The following is a 16,051-nucleotide window of genomic DNA, read 5'->3' as shown; positions in this document are numbered from 1 at the left end:
ACTATTTTTTAAAATATAAATTTAGGAAACAGAGGGTTGATTATATCAACATTTTCAAATTGAATATTTTTGACAAAATAACATGATGCCAACCTTTTTAAGGTAACAAAAAATCAAAATACCAAATGGGAAAATCATATCAGCTGTTGCTTAATCACCCAAAGTCTGTGGTGTATGATTGTATAAAAACTCCATTGCTAACATTTAATTTAATTTTCAGTGGTGAAATTTCAGGTGATTGGACATGTATTGAATTTAGGCTTTTGTTATAATTATTGTCAAAAATATTGATTAAATAACTTTTATTTCTGCAACTGGCAACAGTGTGATATTGTGAAAAAACAATCTCTAGACCTAAGCCCTAGTCTCAAAGTAATTTCAGTGGATTATATGCACTTTCAGTTGAAAGCTTTCCTACAGCCTATAAACTGGCAGCATTCTGTCAGTCATAGGGGCAATTTACATTTCCAAAAGATTGTAAAATACTTTCTGGAGATAAAAATTCTCTTTATTAAAAGTATATGTTTCAGTTACCTACTGCTGTGTATCAAACTATCTTCTACTTTAAAACTTAGCTTAAACCAACAGGCTTTTTCTCATGTATCATGATTTTGAGGGACAGGATTTTGCTTAGCAATCAGCTAAGTGATTCTTTTTTATATGACATCAACTCAGTCACTCCGTGATAATCAGCGGACAGATGGTCTAGTCTGGAGGATCTAAAACTGCTTTGCTCACATGTCTTTGCCTTACTGGTGATGACTGGAAAACAGTCAACCAGAAACGTGACTTGGGTTCTCCAAGTGACCTGAGTTCCCTCACAGCATGGCAGCCTCAGGGTGATCAGATGTACGGGACGGCCCAGGACTCCAAAGAATTGTTTTCCAGCAGGCCTGGGTAAAAGCTGCTGTCTTTTTGTGACTCACCCTTAAAGGTTTCAGAATATCACATATTCTGCATTCTGTTGATTAAGTCACTAAGACTAGCTCACACTCAGGAGGATGGAAAATAAACACTGACCCTCTGTGGGGGAAGGAACAAAGCATTTGTGTCCAGTTTTGGTCTAAAATAATATATGGAAAAAAAAGTGCATTTCACATGCATGTAAAAACTGGCACGCTTTCCCACATTAGATACACCTGAATAACCCAAACCTAGATTATGAAACAGAATGTTAACAAACAGCACTGCAGAGTCTCACTTTATTCTTCCCCTTTCAAGTTATAACCCACTCCTCGAGAATAACCACTATCCTAACATCTAAAAGCATGGTTTAGTTATTGTGCTTTATACCGGAGTCAGGCATATGTCTTCTTTTGGATCTGTCTTCTGCTGTTCAACATTGTCTGTGAGAATCTATCTATATTGTGGGATATAGTTTTAGTGTTTATTTTCATTGCTGGGTAGTATTTCATGGTGAGAATATAACCCAAATTTATTTATCCATCCTGCTACTGGGTGGATACATAGGTAGTTCTTAGTTCCAGCTGTTTCTTTAAAACTAGAGAAATCTTCTCATTTGCAGACTTTTTTTTTTTCCTGGCTATAAGGTAGGGTTTTTCCACAACATCATATGAAACAATAACAGTGTTTAATTGTATTGAAGAAAAAAAGGGACAAGTTATTTTCATAAATTTTTGCTTACATATTTTCAACACACATTTGTAGTAGATGATGTAAAAAAACCCACAAGAGCTCAAGTAAGTGATTTTTAAGGAAGAAAACATTTCCCTTCCCTGCAAAAGTTACTTTCAGGTATCACTATTTCTAATAAGTGACCGAATGCCCTATATGTTTATTTAGGCAAAGAACTGAAGGCAAGGATTTCTCTGCATTGATTTAGGCCAAGGGTGCTCCAAATTAGGAACTATTTATTGTGAAATTATCACTTCTATGCTTTTCATAATCTTACAAAAATTTTGTTTGTTAAATAATATCTACTCTATACAGCTAAAATGGTAAAAAATGAAATTCCCCCTTGAGTCCTAGAATACTGTATTGCCAGTCTAGTCTCTAATAAGTATGACTTCAAAACTTTGGGAGAAAGTGTAACCCTTGAAAAATAAATAAGAAAGAGACACTAATCAGCTGTAGAGAAAAATAAACTTCCTCCAGCACAAAACGGAGTATAGACAATTTGTTTCAAACTGAGATCAATGTAGCCTGAAAACAAATGACAATGGATTTTCTATGCCTTTGCATGGGAGGACTTACTTGCTGATGGGAATGATTCCAGAAAAAAATAGGGCAAAATATAAACTTGTTTTAAAATTGAAAGTTCAGATTAAGCATGAGAGAGTAATGGTAGTTTGTTTCACCAGTACCTATCAATAAATAAATAGCTCGAAATGGTGTGATATATTCCTTAAATGGATTTTATAGAAATATATCGTATACACCTTGACTTATTGTTCTGATACCTGGTAGTTGTTTCTCTGAATTCTGTACTTTCTCATTTGATTATTTATACATTTTTAATACAAAAAGTTGATAATGACTTTTTTCTCTTTCATCAGTTTTTTACTTGTGATCATTTATAGTGCATCTAAGGTTAGTCTTTTTATTCACATTACATCCTCACTGACACTTTCTCTGACCACAAGCCAAGAACACAAAGAATTGGTTTTAAGACTCTTGCAGAAGTTCCCATACCTTTTACATGAATAATGCCTAAATGGAATAAAAATTTCTGCAGAAGGATTGAGCTCATTAGAAACTTTTATTTATGATAGTACATTGACAAATATATGAAAGTTAAATTATTTTTAAAAAAGGAGTTCAGTTATTATGTTTATTGGGTATTTTCATTAGTTGTTTCCTAAAATTTCCATTCTTGATTTTAATACTTTTGAAAGCTATCTTTATCACAATAATTGTGATTCACTGTATCACTTTCATAGACTGAATATCTGAGGTTTGAAGAGTCCCTGGTTCATTATTCTTGGTTGGAAATTGGGCCAACAGTCCTTGTGAGTGTGATCACTTATGTAAAAATGTCAGTGCTTATCAAATTCACCCAATTCTCTTCTGCAACGGAGACCTTTGCACATAGCTTATGTTGACTTCTTTAGTACATCTGTATTTTAGTTAAATCTAAAGAGTGAATTACAAAGATCATAAATGATGTAGAAAAAGACAGACCATGGGAGAGAGGTTTCATGGAGTAAAATGACTGGATTTTAGCCAAGCCAGTCCCTCATGGTCTTCAGTGCACATAAGAGTGACTCAAATCAAGTATGAAAATTGTTAACTGTGGTTCATTAACCTCATCTGGACATGCCATCCTTTAGGACAAGTTTCTATAGCAAGGCTAGAATTCCTAAAATGCCAAAGACAAAGCTGTTGCCATAAATCTCATTAAAATAGGAAACCTCATTATTAAAGAGATATTTTTATTTATAAATGCCATTCATAAACTGGAAAATAAGCAATGGTGGTTAAACTCCTGGTAGAGCTGTGACCCTCAGATAAAGTTGTGAAGTTTGACCCTCGATATGATGGTGTGTAACAGATTATGCTGCATTTTGGAGAGCGGGATCACAGGAAGCATTATGAGAAATGTGTGTCTATGCATGCATGTTAATGATATCTTCAGACATATTTCAGGGGCTCAGACAAGTCAGAGAATGTTGCTAAGTGTTTACACTGTATGTCTCACCTTTACTAAAAACAAGAAATGTTGGGTGGACTAAGGTTTTCTTTTCTCTTAACACAGTGAATTTGATCCCCTTCTCACATCCTCATAATTTTCTCTTCAGTTTATTAGTCTATTCCCGAGGCTTTGCAAAATTGGAATGATAAAGCAAAGAAGCAGCTTGCAATGACGGATTATGTTTACAAGATAAATTGCAAGACAGTATAAATCAATTCATGTGAAGTTACAACTGTTTTACTTCATGTCATTTATTAAACAAATGAGCCTATATTCTACTCTTTTTATCCACATAATGAACTTATATATCATTGGAGATGCATCTATGTATGGTAAAAAGGGCAAAGTTTCTGGAAGAAGGCAGATTCAAAATTCTTCTCTGACATTTAATAGCTACCTGCCCTTAACCTTGCATCTTAGTTTTCCTCACTGTAAAACAGTGATACTAAATACAGATAGTGCTCAGAAAGTTACCAAATGATGAGTAGAAAAATCTCCCAGAAGAAAGGATCACTAGCACCACTCTATAGAAGACACTTCATGCCAGGTAAAATTTTGCCCCAAATGACTTCTTCATTGATTAGCCTAGAAAATACCATATTGCTATTTAAAAACTCCCCTTCAGCATCATTGCCTCTAGCAAGTTTCTTGACCTCAGTCCACTCCTATAGCATGGACAACTCTTATTTTCATTCTGCATTTGTGTCTATGAGAGCACCTTAAAATGTTATTACGTTTGTCTCTTTACTCTTATAGCCCATATTCCCTCCAACTATTTTTTTTTTTAATGAACATGGAAATGTCCCTCTTCTCACAGGGCTCCTACCATACTGATCAACTGCAGATTCTTAACAAATATTTGAAAGAACGAAGAATGGAACAATTGCTTGAGGTTACAGTTCAAGCTGCAAAATAGATGCAAGGAAGAATGTGTGACTAAGGGAAACACAGAGCAAAATGATCTTATCAATTGTTCTACAGGTCTTTAGTCACATGTGGTGACATTTACATCATTTCAGAAAAAAATGTTTGTTAATATCCCAGAACGCATTTTTTTCATTTTGTTGGCAAAGTTTGAGTGTGTACGTGTACATACATGTGTCTATAAAATGTTTCAGTAATAGCCTAATTCAATAACTTTTTCACTCTCAGGAAATACATAGGAGATAAAACATTAAAAAGAATTTCCAGTAGGATTATTTTATGGCTTCTCTCAATGATTTTACTTTAGTGGTCAATAAAATGCTGTGGGCAGTTTAGATTTTCCTAACATGCATCCTTGGAGGAAATCATGGTACTACACTGTCATATAAAAAAGAAGGGATTTGGGCAGTGACTGCTAAATCTTATCAAGAGCCTTTTCCTGAAGATACTAGTGATGACAAAGTTGAAATTCTGTGCAGTTGGATGTAGTTGATGATAGAGCTATGTTATAGCTGATGGACTATAGGATGAAGTGGTGGGCCACACTTCCAGGACAGGCCATGGACAACTACCTGTGCAGTCCTTGACTCCTCCCATTCTGTCCCCTGCCACCAGCTGTGAAGGATCCTGGAGAATGGCGGGAATATAAGGTGGAAAGTGCCAAGGACCCTGTGACATCACTTTCAGGTAAACTGCCCAGGATATCTTTCAAACCAGAAGCCCACTTTGGACTGTTACATGGTTGAGAAATGAAATTTCATTTTATTCAGCTATTGATACCCTAATACAATGACATTCTGTTTAATATTTTTTAAACTGATTAATAAAAATGTACACAAAATATAAACATAATATATTAATAAAAATTCTATTTAATATTTTTTAAACTGATTAATAAAAATATACACAAAAAATACACAAAAACAATCTTAAAAATTTGTTTTTTAAATTAAGAATAAGCTTCAAACTTACACTAAAAACTAAAGATTTGGGAGGAGAAAAGATGGCGGCGAAGTAGAGAGACGTGGAGTGCATCCCTCTGCACAGATGCATTGGGAATGCACGGGATGCAGTAATTCCCACAGAGAACCAGCTGAACACCAGCAGATGGCCTCGGACACCAGAAAGGGCTGCGGGGAGCCCGACATAGCCAGTAGGGAGGCATCTACGAGGGCTCAAAGAGGGTGAAGCGCGGAGCTGTGGCAGACGGGAGGGAGTGAGAAACACATGGAGGGTCCGCAGCGCAGCTCAGCGTTCCCGGACCGAGACATCGATCCGCGGCTGAACGGAGGGTCCGGGAGCAGGAGCGTGGGAACCGGAGAGCTGGTTCAGGGTGAGAAACATTGTTGCTGGTAGGGTGACGGACCGAGAGGACAGGAGGGAGGAGGTCCGCGGAGAGGAGTGCCTGTCCCTGAGAGCTGCCCGGCCATGATGGCGGCTGGAGGCTGCAGGCTCACGGGCGGGGCGGGGGGGAGGAGCTGCGCACATAGCCTCTCTCTCTTTCAGCGCCTCTGCAGCAGGCAGTGGAGAGACGCCCTGCGGGCCACCTAAGGCGCTCAGGGATAACAAGCATCCGCAGGCGCTCGGGCAGGGCTAGATTAAAACCCCTTGCAACGCCAGCAGCAGGGAGGCTGCTGAGAGAAAACAACAACAACAACAACAACAACAACAGCATCAAAAAGAAAAAAACCCCGAGAGAGGCCCAACTCTAAGACTTTCTGTTTATGCCTGAGCCACCAGCGCCCTCTGCAACAGGCACCTCCAAGCCTGACTGAAACAACAGTGCGCCACTGCTCACTCACTCCCAGGAGAAGGAGCCACTATTGTACCCTCTCCCTCCCCACACACCGACGCTTACAGACAAACAATAAAGGAACCTCTGCTGGTCACAGAATAACGCAAAAAAAAAAAAAAAACCCAAGGCAAGGAGAAGGACACTTACAGCTGAGACACTAAGGAAACAGAAATAGTAGTATCAATACCTATTGAACTCGTCCATTCTGGGATCAGTTCTGGATTTTTTTTTTTTTCTTTTCTTTTTCTCTATTTTTTTTTCTTTATTAAATACGATCTTAGCCCTAAGGGATCTACAAGTTTTATACCATAATTTTTTAATGATTTTTTTTTTTTTTTTGCCTTTTTATACACTTCTATATCTAGCTAAGTTTTTGGTAGTATGGACAATATATCTCTCATACTTTCCTTTCATCCCTATCTTTTATACACTTCTATTCCTTTCTTTTTATTTGCATATTTCCAACCACATTACGCTCTTCTGTTCCCCTTTCTTCCAGCCATTTTAACTTTATTTTATCTTAACATACTTATAAGCAACACTATCTATCTGCTCAGACTCCTTGCTCTATTCTCCAGATGACGCACTGCCTTGGTATTTAATATTAGGCTTTTGTCTTTATCTTAGTTCTTAGTACAGTTGTCTAATTTCATTCTGAGAATCTCCATTCTCTCTGGTGGTACTCTAGCTCTTTTCTATATTTGATCCTAGCTTACAAAATCTCCCTGGATTGATGTTTGTATGTGTAGGGTGGTATTTGTTTGTTTGTTTGCTTTTGCTTTTGTCTCTGATTTGTTCTGTTTCAGTTGTCAATTTCTGTTGGGTTTCTCTTTGAATATCTGATAGCACACTGGGGTTCTGTCAGGTCTTTCTAGAGCCTTATGTCCTAACGGATTCAGTAATTGTGTGTCTTATACATGTATGTGTTTCCTAGACTTAGTATTCATTTAATCCAATACTTGGACATTAGTGTGAGGCTTGGACAGTCTTCTATAAACACCTCTATCGCCAGGACAAGCAACCCCAAAAGTTTGGACAACCATGAGGAAACAAAGAAACACCATGCAGGCAAAGGAGCAGGAAAAAAACCCACAAGACCAAATAAATGAGGAGCAAATAGAAAAAATGACTGAAAAAGAATTCAGAGTAATGATAGTAAAAATGATACAAAATCTCGATAACAAAATAGAGAAAGTACAAGAAACAGTTCATAAGAACTCAGAAAAACAAACAGCAATGGATAACAAAATAACTGAAATTAAAAATACTCTAGATGCTATAACCAGCAGAATGACTGAGGCAGAAGAACGAATAAGTGAGTTGGAAGATAGAATGGGGGAAATAATTGCCACAGAGCAGGAAAAAGAAAAAATAAAAAGATTAGAAGACAGTCTCAGAGACCTCAGTGATAACCTTAAACGTACCAACATTCGAATTATAGGCATCCCAGAAGAAGAAGAAAACAAGAAAGGGTCTGAGAAAATATTTGAAGAGGTTCTAGTGGAAAACTTCCCCAACATGGGAAAGGAAATAATTCACCAAGTCCAAGAAGCACAGAGAGTCCCATACAGAATAAACCCAAGGAGAAATACACCAAGACACATATTAATCAAACTAATGACAATTAAACACAAAGAAAAAATATTAAAAGCAGCAAGAGAAAAGAAACAAACAACATATAAGGGAAAACCCATCAGGATAACAGCTGACCTTTCTACAGAAACTCTACAGGCCAGAAGGGAATGGCAGGATATACTGAAAGCCCTGAAAGAGAGAAACCTACAGCCAAGAATACTCTACCCAGCAAGAATCTCATTCAGATTTGAGGGAGAAATCAAAAGCTTTCCAGACAAGCAAAAGTTAAGAGAATTCAGCACCACCAAACCAGCCTTACAACAAGTGCTAAAGGATCTTCTCTAAGTAGGAAACACAAGAAAAGGAAAACACCTACAAATACAAACCCCAAACAATGAAGAAAATGGTCATTGGAACACACATGTCAGTTATCACCTTAAATGTAAATGGATTAAATGCTCCAACCAAAAGACACAGACTGGCTGAATGGATACAAAAACAAGACCCTTCTATATGCTGCCTACAAGAAACCCACTTCAGACCAAGGGATACATATAGACTGAAAGGAAAGGGATGGAAAAAGATATTCCATGCAAATGGAAGTCAAAAGAAAGCTGGAGTAGCAATACTCATATCAGACAAATTAGACTTGAAAGTAAAGACTATTAAAAGAGACAAGGAAGGACACTACATAATGATCAAGGGATCCATTCAAGAAGAACATATCACAATGGTAAATATCTATGCCCCCAACATAGGAGCACCCCCATACATAAGGCAAATGCTAACAGCTATAAAAGGGGACATCGACAGGAACACAATAATAGTGGGAGACTTGAACACCCCACTTACATCAATGGACAGATCATCCAAACACAAAATAAATAAAGACACACAAGCTTTAAATGACACATTAGACCATCTCGACTTCATGGATATTTATAGGACATTCCATCCAAAAACGACAGACTACACTTTCTTCTCAAGTGCACACGGAACATTTTCCAGGATAGATCACATCTTGGGTCACAAATCAAACCTCAGCAAATTCAAGAAAATTGAAATCATATCAAGCATCTTCTCAGACCACAACGCCATGAGACTAGATATCAATTACAGGAAAAAAACTGCAAAAAATACAAACACATGGAGGCTAAACAATTCACTCTTAAACAACCAAGGAATCACTACAGAAATCAAAGAGGAAATCAAAAAATATCTAGAAACAAACAACAATGAAAACACAACAACCCAAATCCTATGGGATGCAGCAAAAGCAGTTCTAAGAGGGAAGTTTATAGCAATACAGTCCTACCTTAAAAAACAAGAAAATTATCAAATAAACAACCTAACCTTACACCTAAAACAACTAGAGAAAGAAGAACAAAGAAACCCCAAAGTGAGCAGAAGGAAAGAAATCATGAAGATCAGAGCAGAAATAAATGAAAAAGAAAGGAAAGAAACCATAAGAAAAATAAATGAAACTAAAAGCTGGTTCTTTGAGAAGATTAACAAAATTGATAAACCATTAGCCAGACTCATCAAGAAAAAAAGGGAGAAGATGCAAATCAACAGAATTAGAAACGAAAAAGGAGAAGTCACAACGGACACCTCAGAAATACAAAACATCATGAGAGACTACTACAAGCAACTATATGCCAATCAATTGGATAACCTGGAAGAAATGGATACATTCTTAGAAAAATACAATCTTCTAAGACTGAACCAGGAAGAAATAGAAACCATGAACAGACCAGTCACAAGTATGGAAATTGAGGCAGTGATTAAAAATCTCCCAACACACAAAAGCCCAGGACCAGATGGGTTCACAGGCGAATTTTATCAAACATTTCAAGAAGAGCTAACACCTATCCTTCTCAAACTCTTCCAAAATATTGCAGAAGGCGGAACACTCCCAAGCTCATTCTACAAGGCTACCATCACCCTGATACCAAAACCAGGCAAAGATGTCACAAAAAAAGAAAACTACAGACCAATATCACTGATGAATATAGATGCAAAAATCCTCAACAAGATACTAGCTAACAGAATCCAACAGCACATTAAAAAAATCATACACCATGATCAAGTGGGGTTTATCCCTGGGATGCAAGGATTCTTCAATATACGCAAACCAATCAACATGATACATCATATCAACAACTTGAAGGATAAAAACCATATGATCATTTCAGTAGATGCAGAAAAAGCTTTTGACAAAGTTCAACATCCATTTAGGATAAAAGCTCTCCAGAAAATGGGCATAGAAGGAAATTACCTCAACATAATAAAAGCCATATATGACAAACCGAAAGCCAACATCGTTCTCAATGGGGAAAAACTGGAAGAATTCCCTCTAAGAACAGGAACAAGATGAGGATGCCCATTCTCACCATTATTATTCAACATAGTTTTGGAAGTTTTAGCCACAGCAATCAGAGAAGAAAAAGAAATAAAAGGAATCCAAATTGGAAAAGAAGAAGTAAAATTGTCACTCTTTGCAGATGACATGATATTATATATAGAAAACCCTAAAGACTCTACCAGAAAACTGCTAGCACTCATTGATGAGTTTAGTAAAGTAGCAGGATACAAAATGAATGCACAGAAATCTCTTGCATTCCTATACACGAATAACGGAAGAGCAGAAAGAGAAATTAAGGAAACTCTCCCATTCACCATTGCAACCAAAAGAATAAAATACCTAGGAATAAACCTGCCTAAGGAGGCAAAAGATCTGTATGCAGAAAACTTTAAGACATTGATGAAAGAAATCAAAGACAACACAAACAGATGGAGGGACATACCATGTTCCTGGATTGGAAGAATCAACATCGTGAAAATGACTGTACTACCCAAAGCAATTTACAGATTCAATGCAATCCCGATCAAATTACCAATGGCGTTTTTCACAGAACTAGAGCAAGAAATCTTACGATTTGTATGGAAACGCAAAAGACCCCGAATAGCCAAAGCAATCTTGAGAAGGAAAAATGGAGTTGGTGGAATCAGGCTTCCTGATGTCAAACTATACTACAAGGCCATAGTGATCAAGACAGTATGGTACTGGCACAAAAATAGAAAGGAAGATCAATGGAATAGAATAGAGAACTCAGAAGTTAGCCCAAACACATATGGGCACCTTATCTTTGACAAAGGAGGCACGAAGATACAATGGAAAAAAGACAGCCTCTTCAATAAGTGGTGCTGGGAAAACTGGACAGCAACATGGAAAAGAATGAAATTAGAACACTTCCTAACACCATACACAAAAATCAACTCCAAATGGATTAAAGACCTACATGTAAGGCCAGACACTATAAAACTCCTAGAGGAAAACATAGGCAGAACACTCTATGACATCCATCAAAGCAACATCCTTTTTGACCCACCTCCTAGAATCATGGAAATCAAATCAAGAATAAACAAATGGGACCTCATGAAACTTAAAAGCTTTTGCACAGCAAAAGAAACCATAAATAAGACTAAAAGGCAACCCTCAGAATGGGAAAAAATAATTGCCTATGAAACAACGGACAAAGGATTAACCTCCAAAATATACAAGCAGCTCATGCAGCTTCATACCAAAAAAGCAAATAACCCAATCCACAAATGGGCAGAAGACCTAAATAGACATTTCTCCAAAGAAGACATACAGATGGCCAACAAACACATGAAAAGATGCTCAACATCACTCATCATCAGAGAAATGCAAGTCAAAGCCACAATGAGGTATCACCTCACACCAATCAGAATGGCCATGATCACAAAATCTGGAAACAACAAATGTTGGAGAGGGTGTGGAGAAAAGGGAACTCTCCTGCACTGTTGATGGGATTGTAAGTGGGTACAGCCACTATGGAAAACAATTTGGAGGTTCCTTAAAAAACTACAAATAGAACTACCATATGATCCAGTAATCCCACTCCTGGGCATATACCCAAAGAAAACCATAATCCCAAAAGAAACATGTACCATAATGTTTATTGCAGCACTATTTACAATAGCCAGGACATGGAAGCAACCTAAATGCCCATCAACAAATGAATGGATACAGAAGATGTGGCATATATATACAATGGAATATTACTCAGCTCTAAAAAGGGATGAGATGGAGCTATATGTAATGAGGTGGATAGAACTACAGTCTGTCATACATAGTGAAGTAAATCAGAGAAGGACAAATATTGTATGCTAACACATATACGGAATCTAAAAATGGTAGGGATGAACTCAGTGACAAGAACAGGGACGCAGATACAGAGAATGGACTGGAGAACTCGAGGTTTGGGAGGGGCGGGGGGTGAAGGGGAAGCTGAGACAAAGCAAGAGAGTAGCACAGACATATATATACTACCAACTGTAAAATAGTCAGTGAGAAGTTGTTGTATAACAAAGGGAGCCCAACTCGAGGATGGAAGATGCCTTAGAGGACTGGGGCAGGGAGGGTGGGGGGGACTCGAGGAGGGGGGAGTCAAGGAAGGGAGGGAATATGGGGATATGTGTATAAAAACAGATGATTGAACCTGGTGTACCCCCCAAAAAATAAAAAAAATAAAAATAAAAAAAATAAAAAAAACTAAAGATTTGTAGTGAAGCCACACACAATTACTTTGTTTCAACAATTATCAATATTGTCATATTTGCTTTAAAATTTTTCCCTCTGTATATATTTTTATATAATTTTTAAAAATTTAAGATACAAAAATTATGAGCCTTTGTCCCAAAATATTTCAGAATGTATCTCTTAAGACAGGGAAAGAATGGCAATGATTTTTATATAGTTATCTAATATCTAGTCCATACACAAATATTTCAAAAATTGCATTTTATAGCTGCTTTAGATAAATTAGGATTCCAGTCAAAATTTAGGAACTGCTAATATCTCTTTAATCTTTTAAACCAGAAATGCACCACCTCCTTCATGTCTTTTTTTTTCTCCCTTCTATATGTATTTCCGGTTGCTACTGTAACAAATTACCACAAACTTAGTGACTTAAAAATTTCTTCTCTTACGGTTCTAGAGATCAGAAGTCCAAAATGAGTCTTATGGACTAAAGTCAAGGTATCATCAGGACTGGCTCCTTAGAGAGTCCATTCATTACATCTTTCACTTCTTGAGGCTACCAGCATTTCTTAGCTCCTGGCCACATCACTCTAAGCTCTGCTCCTTTTGACACATCACCTTTTCTCTACTGTAGTAAAATCTCCCTCTGCATTCCTCTGACAAGGCACTTGTGATGCATTTATAGCCCACTCAGATAAACCCGGATCTTCCCATCTCAAGATCCTTAATTGCATACGCAAAGTGCCTTCTGTCATATCAAGTAACATTCACAGGTGCTGAGGACTCAGATTTCTTAATCTTAATTTCTGGAGATCTTAGGGTGCCATTTTCAGCCTACTACAGTGTGTGGTGATACTGATTCTTTGAAAAGATCCGGCCAGTTGTTTTATAGAATGCCCCACACTCTGGATTTGCCTAATTATTACTTCAATGTGTCATGTAACTTGTTCTTATACGTCCCATATCTCTTATACAATAAAGATTAGGTCTTAAGGCTTGATGAGATTTAGGCTAAACACTTTTGGGAAAAATAATTTATAGGAGATACTGTGAACTTTGAGTTACATCACATTGGAGGACATGCACTGTCAGGTTGTGCTGTTATCAGTAATACTAACTTTGATGATGTTAAGGTGGCCACCACCAGATATCTCTGGTATATTTTTCCTTTTGCAACTGTCAAGACATCTATGGGATAATATTTTGACACTGCGTGACCATCCTATTTTCTAATATTTTACCTAATAATTTTAGTAACCATTGATAATCCTACTGTCTCACTTTATTTTTACTTAAACCTTTTTCGAAAACCTCTTAAAACTTTGCTAACTCTCTTTTTTCCTTTACAGATACAGTTCAATAAGGGTAATTTAATCTTTCTTTGATACTAAAGGATCTCATAAACTCTGGGGTCATCTTTTGAACATTATTCTTCTTTGAACACTAATACAGTGACAAAGAAGAAAACTTAGATGATTTAAAAGGTCCTGTTACAAGGATCCCGTTTCAAGTAGCTTTGAAACAATGACCCTTTCCTATAGCCTACAACAATTTCAAAACACAGTCTGTTGGATTTGACCCATGAATAGTAATGACATCATAGGCGTATCAAAAGAGAAATCGAACTATTGTTTTCTGTTCTTTGCATTACAGTAAGAGGTTATCACATTTTGAAAATTGGAGTATTTTGATATCATGCTTTATGCTAGTTGGAAAGAAATTGCCTTGATGTGGAAGGTTCTCTTGATGGAGTTTACCATACTGTTTTTCTCAAAGGAATTGGTTACCTCCAGATGGAGCTCACTGTGAGAATGTGGTCATGATAACCTTTCCATTTGATTCTCATGATCAAAAGACTATAATCATTCTTCCAGCAGGGAACTGACTGAAATTTACCAGGAAATTTTTTTTGATTGAGATCCGGTGTCATTTTCTATAGTGCCCATCCCTACAACATCTCTCACAGCCAATGATTAAACAACTCTGTTGCCAGAAGTAAGTCAGTGCCTAAGGCAATCACATATAAGATGCTAGCCAGCTGTTTCCTTTATCTGCTAAGTCCTGACTGTGAAGATAGAGGGGGAAATTGTTAGGGTCAGGAATTTAGGTTAGATTGAATTAACTTACTGACTGAGATGTCTAACCATGGCAAGTTCTAAAATTTTATTTTCTGGATATAGTCAAGAGGAAGTGATAGCCAAATTTTCAAGAACATCAAAATAAGATGGAGGAAAAGGTTCATTCTTTTGAGTTCAAATATTTTAGTTTTTTTTTTTTTCTACAAGAAAATTACACCCAAGAGTAATGTTTAATTTTGTTTGGGTTTGGTTTGGGTTTTTCATCTTCTTTCACTCCAAAAGGACTAGCTTATTAACTACATAGGACTGATAGGGACAAAATGCCATTTTGAAATCCTTTAAAGTAGCTAAAGGGGAGATTTTCAGAAAGAGTGACAATATTACAGGATATTTGGGTTTATGGACTTGAAAAATAGAAGCTGTTCTATCTTGAGAGGATTATTGTGGAGACAGGAAAGATAGTGTTCCTCAGTCCTCAATGTACTAGGTATTGGAATAAATCCTGACCCAATGCTCCAGGCATCCACTTGAGCCCTGGCAACCCTCTTCCCCTATATGGGAAATCGTCATCATCTGAAGCTTTTCCTCTCCAGGCTTAGTCTTGCAAGGGCTTGAGGATCTAGTCACTTAGCACTGATGCCAGGGAATGATCTCTCCTCAAGGATATACTAAGAAATGGGTCCTTCAGCATGTTGTGGGAGCAGGAGCAGCAGATCTAGCCTCCATCACTGGGCTCTGATCCCCAAGCTCTGTGGGGGCAGGGATGTGGCAGCATTTCACTGTCCTCTGAGTGGTCCTCAAACTTTAGTGCTCCCCAGAATCACCGAGGGACTTGTTCAAACACACACTGCTGGACCACACCCCCATAGTCATGAATTTTGCATTTCTAACAATTCTCAAGAGATGCCCCTGCTGCCAGCACAGGACCACACTTCCCCATCGACTGTAACTTCTTTGTTGTCAGGTTCTTTCACTGAATCCCCTCCTTTTGTTTATTCTGACAAACAGGAACATTTACCCCCTTCTTCAAAGTGATGCTCAACAACGCAGCTGTACTGATTCTCCTCAGCCAGGGCCTCAATGCCTCCCTCCTGTGACCATAAGTAATAACATGTCAGAACTCAGAACTCTTGCAAGTGTGACTGCAAACTTTTCTACTTGATGTAGTGCTAGGTTGGGACACGGTCTATTCCTGAGTAGTCATTATGTAGGATGGCACTTCCCTGGCACCGGTGGTCACTGCATGGACCAGGGAACATGCTTTGTTGCTCAGATTTGCCTCCCAAAGACTAGTATCTACAAAATGTATATTCAGTTTCTCCTCATTGGCTAGTCATCCTTCATCGTGGTTCAGGATGCCACAGTAGGTCCAAGCCACTCCTACCTCCTCCGCTGAGGAGCTCAATGCGTTAGCAAGACCTTGGTCTTGCTAAATAGGGTTAGAGCTCTGGAAGAGGGAT

This window comes from Hippopotamus amphibius, chromosome 4, assembly GCF_030028045.1.
Source record: "Hippopotamus amphibius kiboko isolate mHipAmp2 chromosome 4, mHipAmp2.hap2, whole genome shotgun sequence".
NCBI classification, from domain to species: Eukaryota; Metazoa; Chordata; class Mammalia; order Artiodactyla; family Hippopotamidae; genus Hippopotamus; species Hippopotamus amphibius.
Note: the sequence above shows the minus strand (reverse complement) of the source record.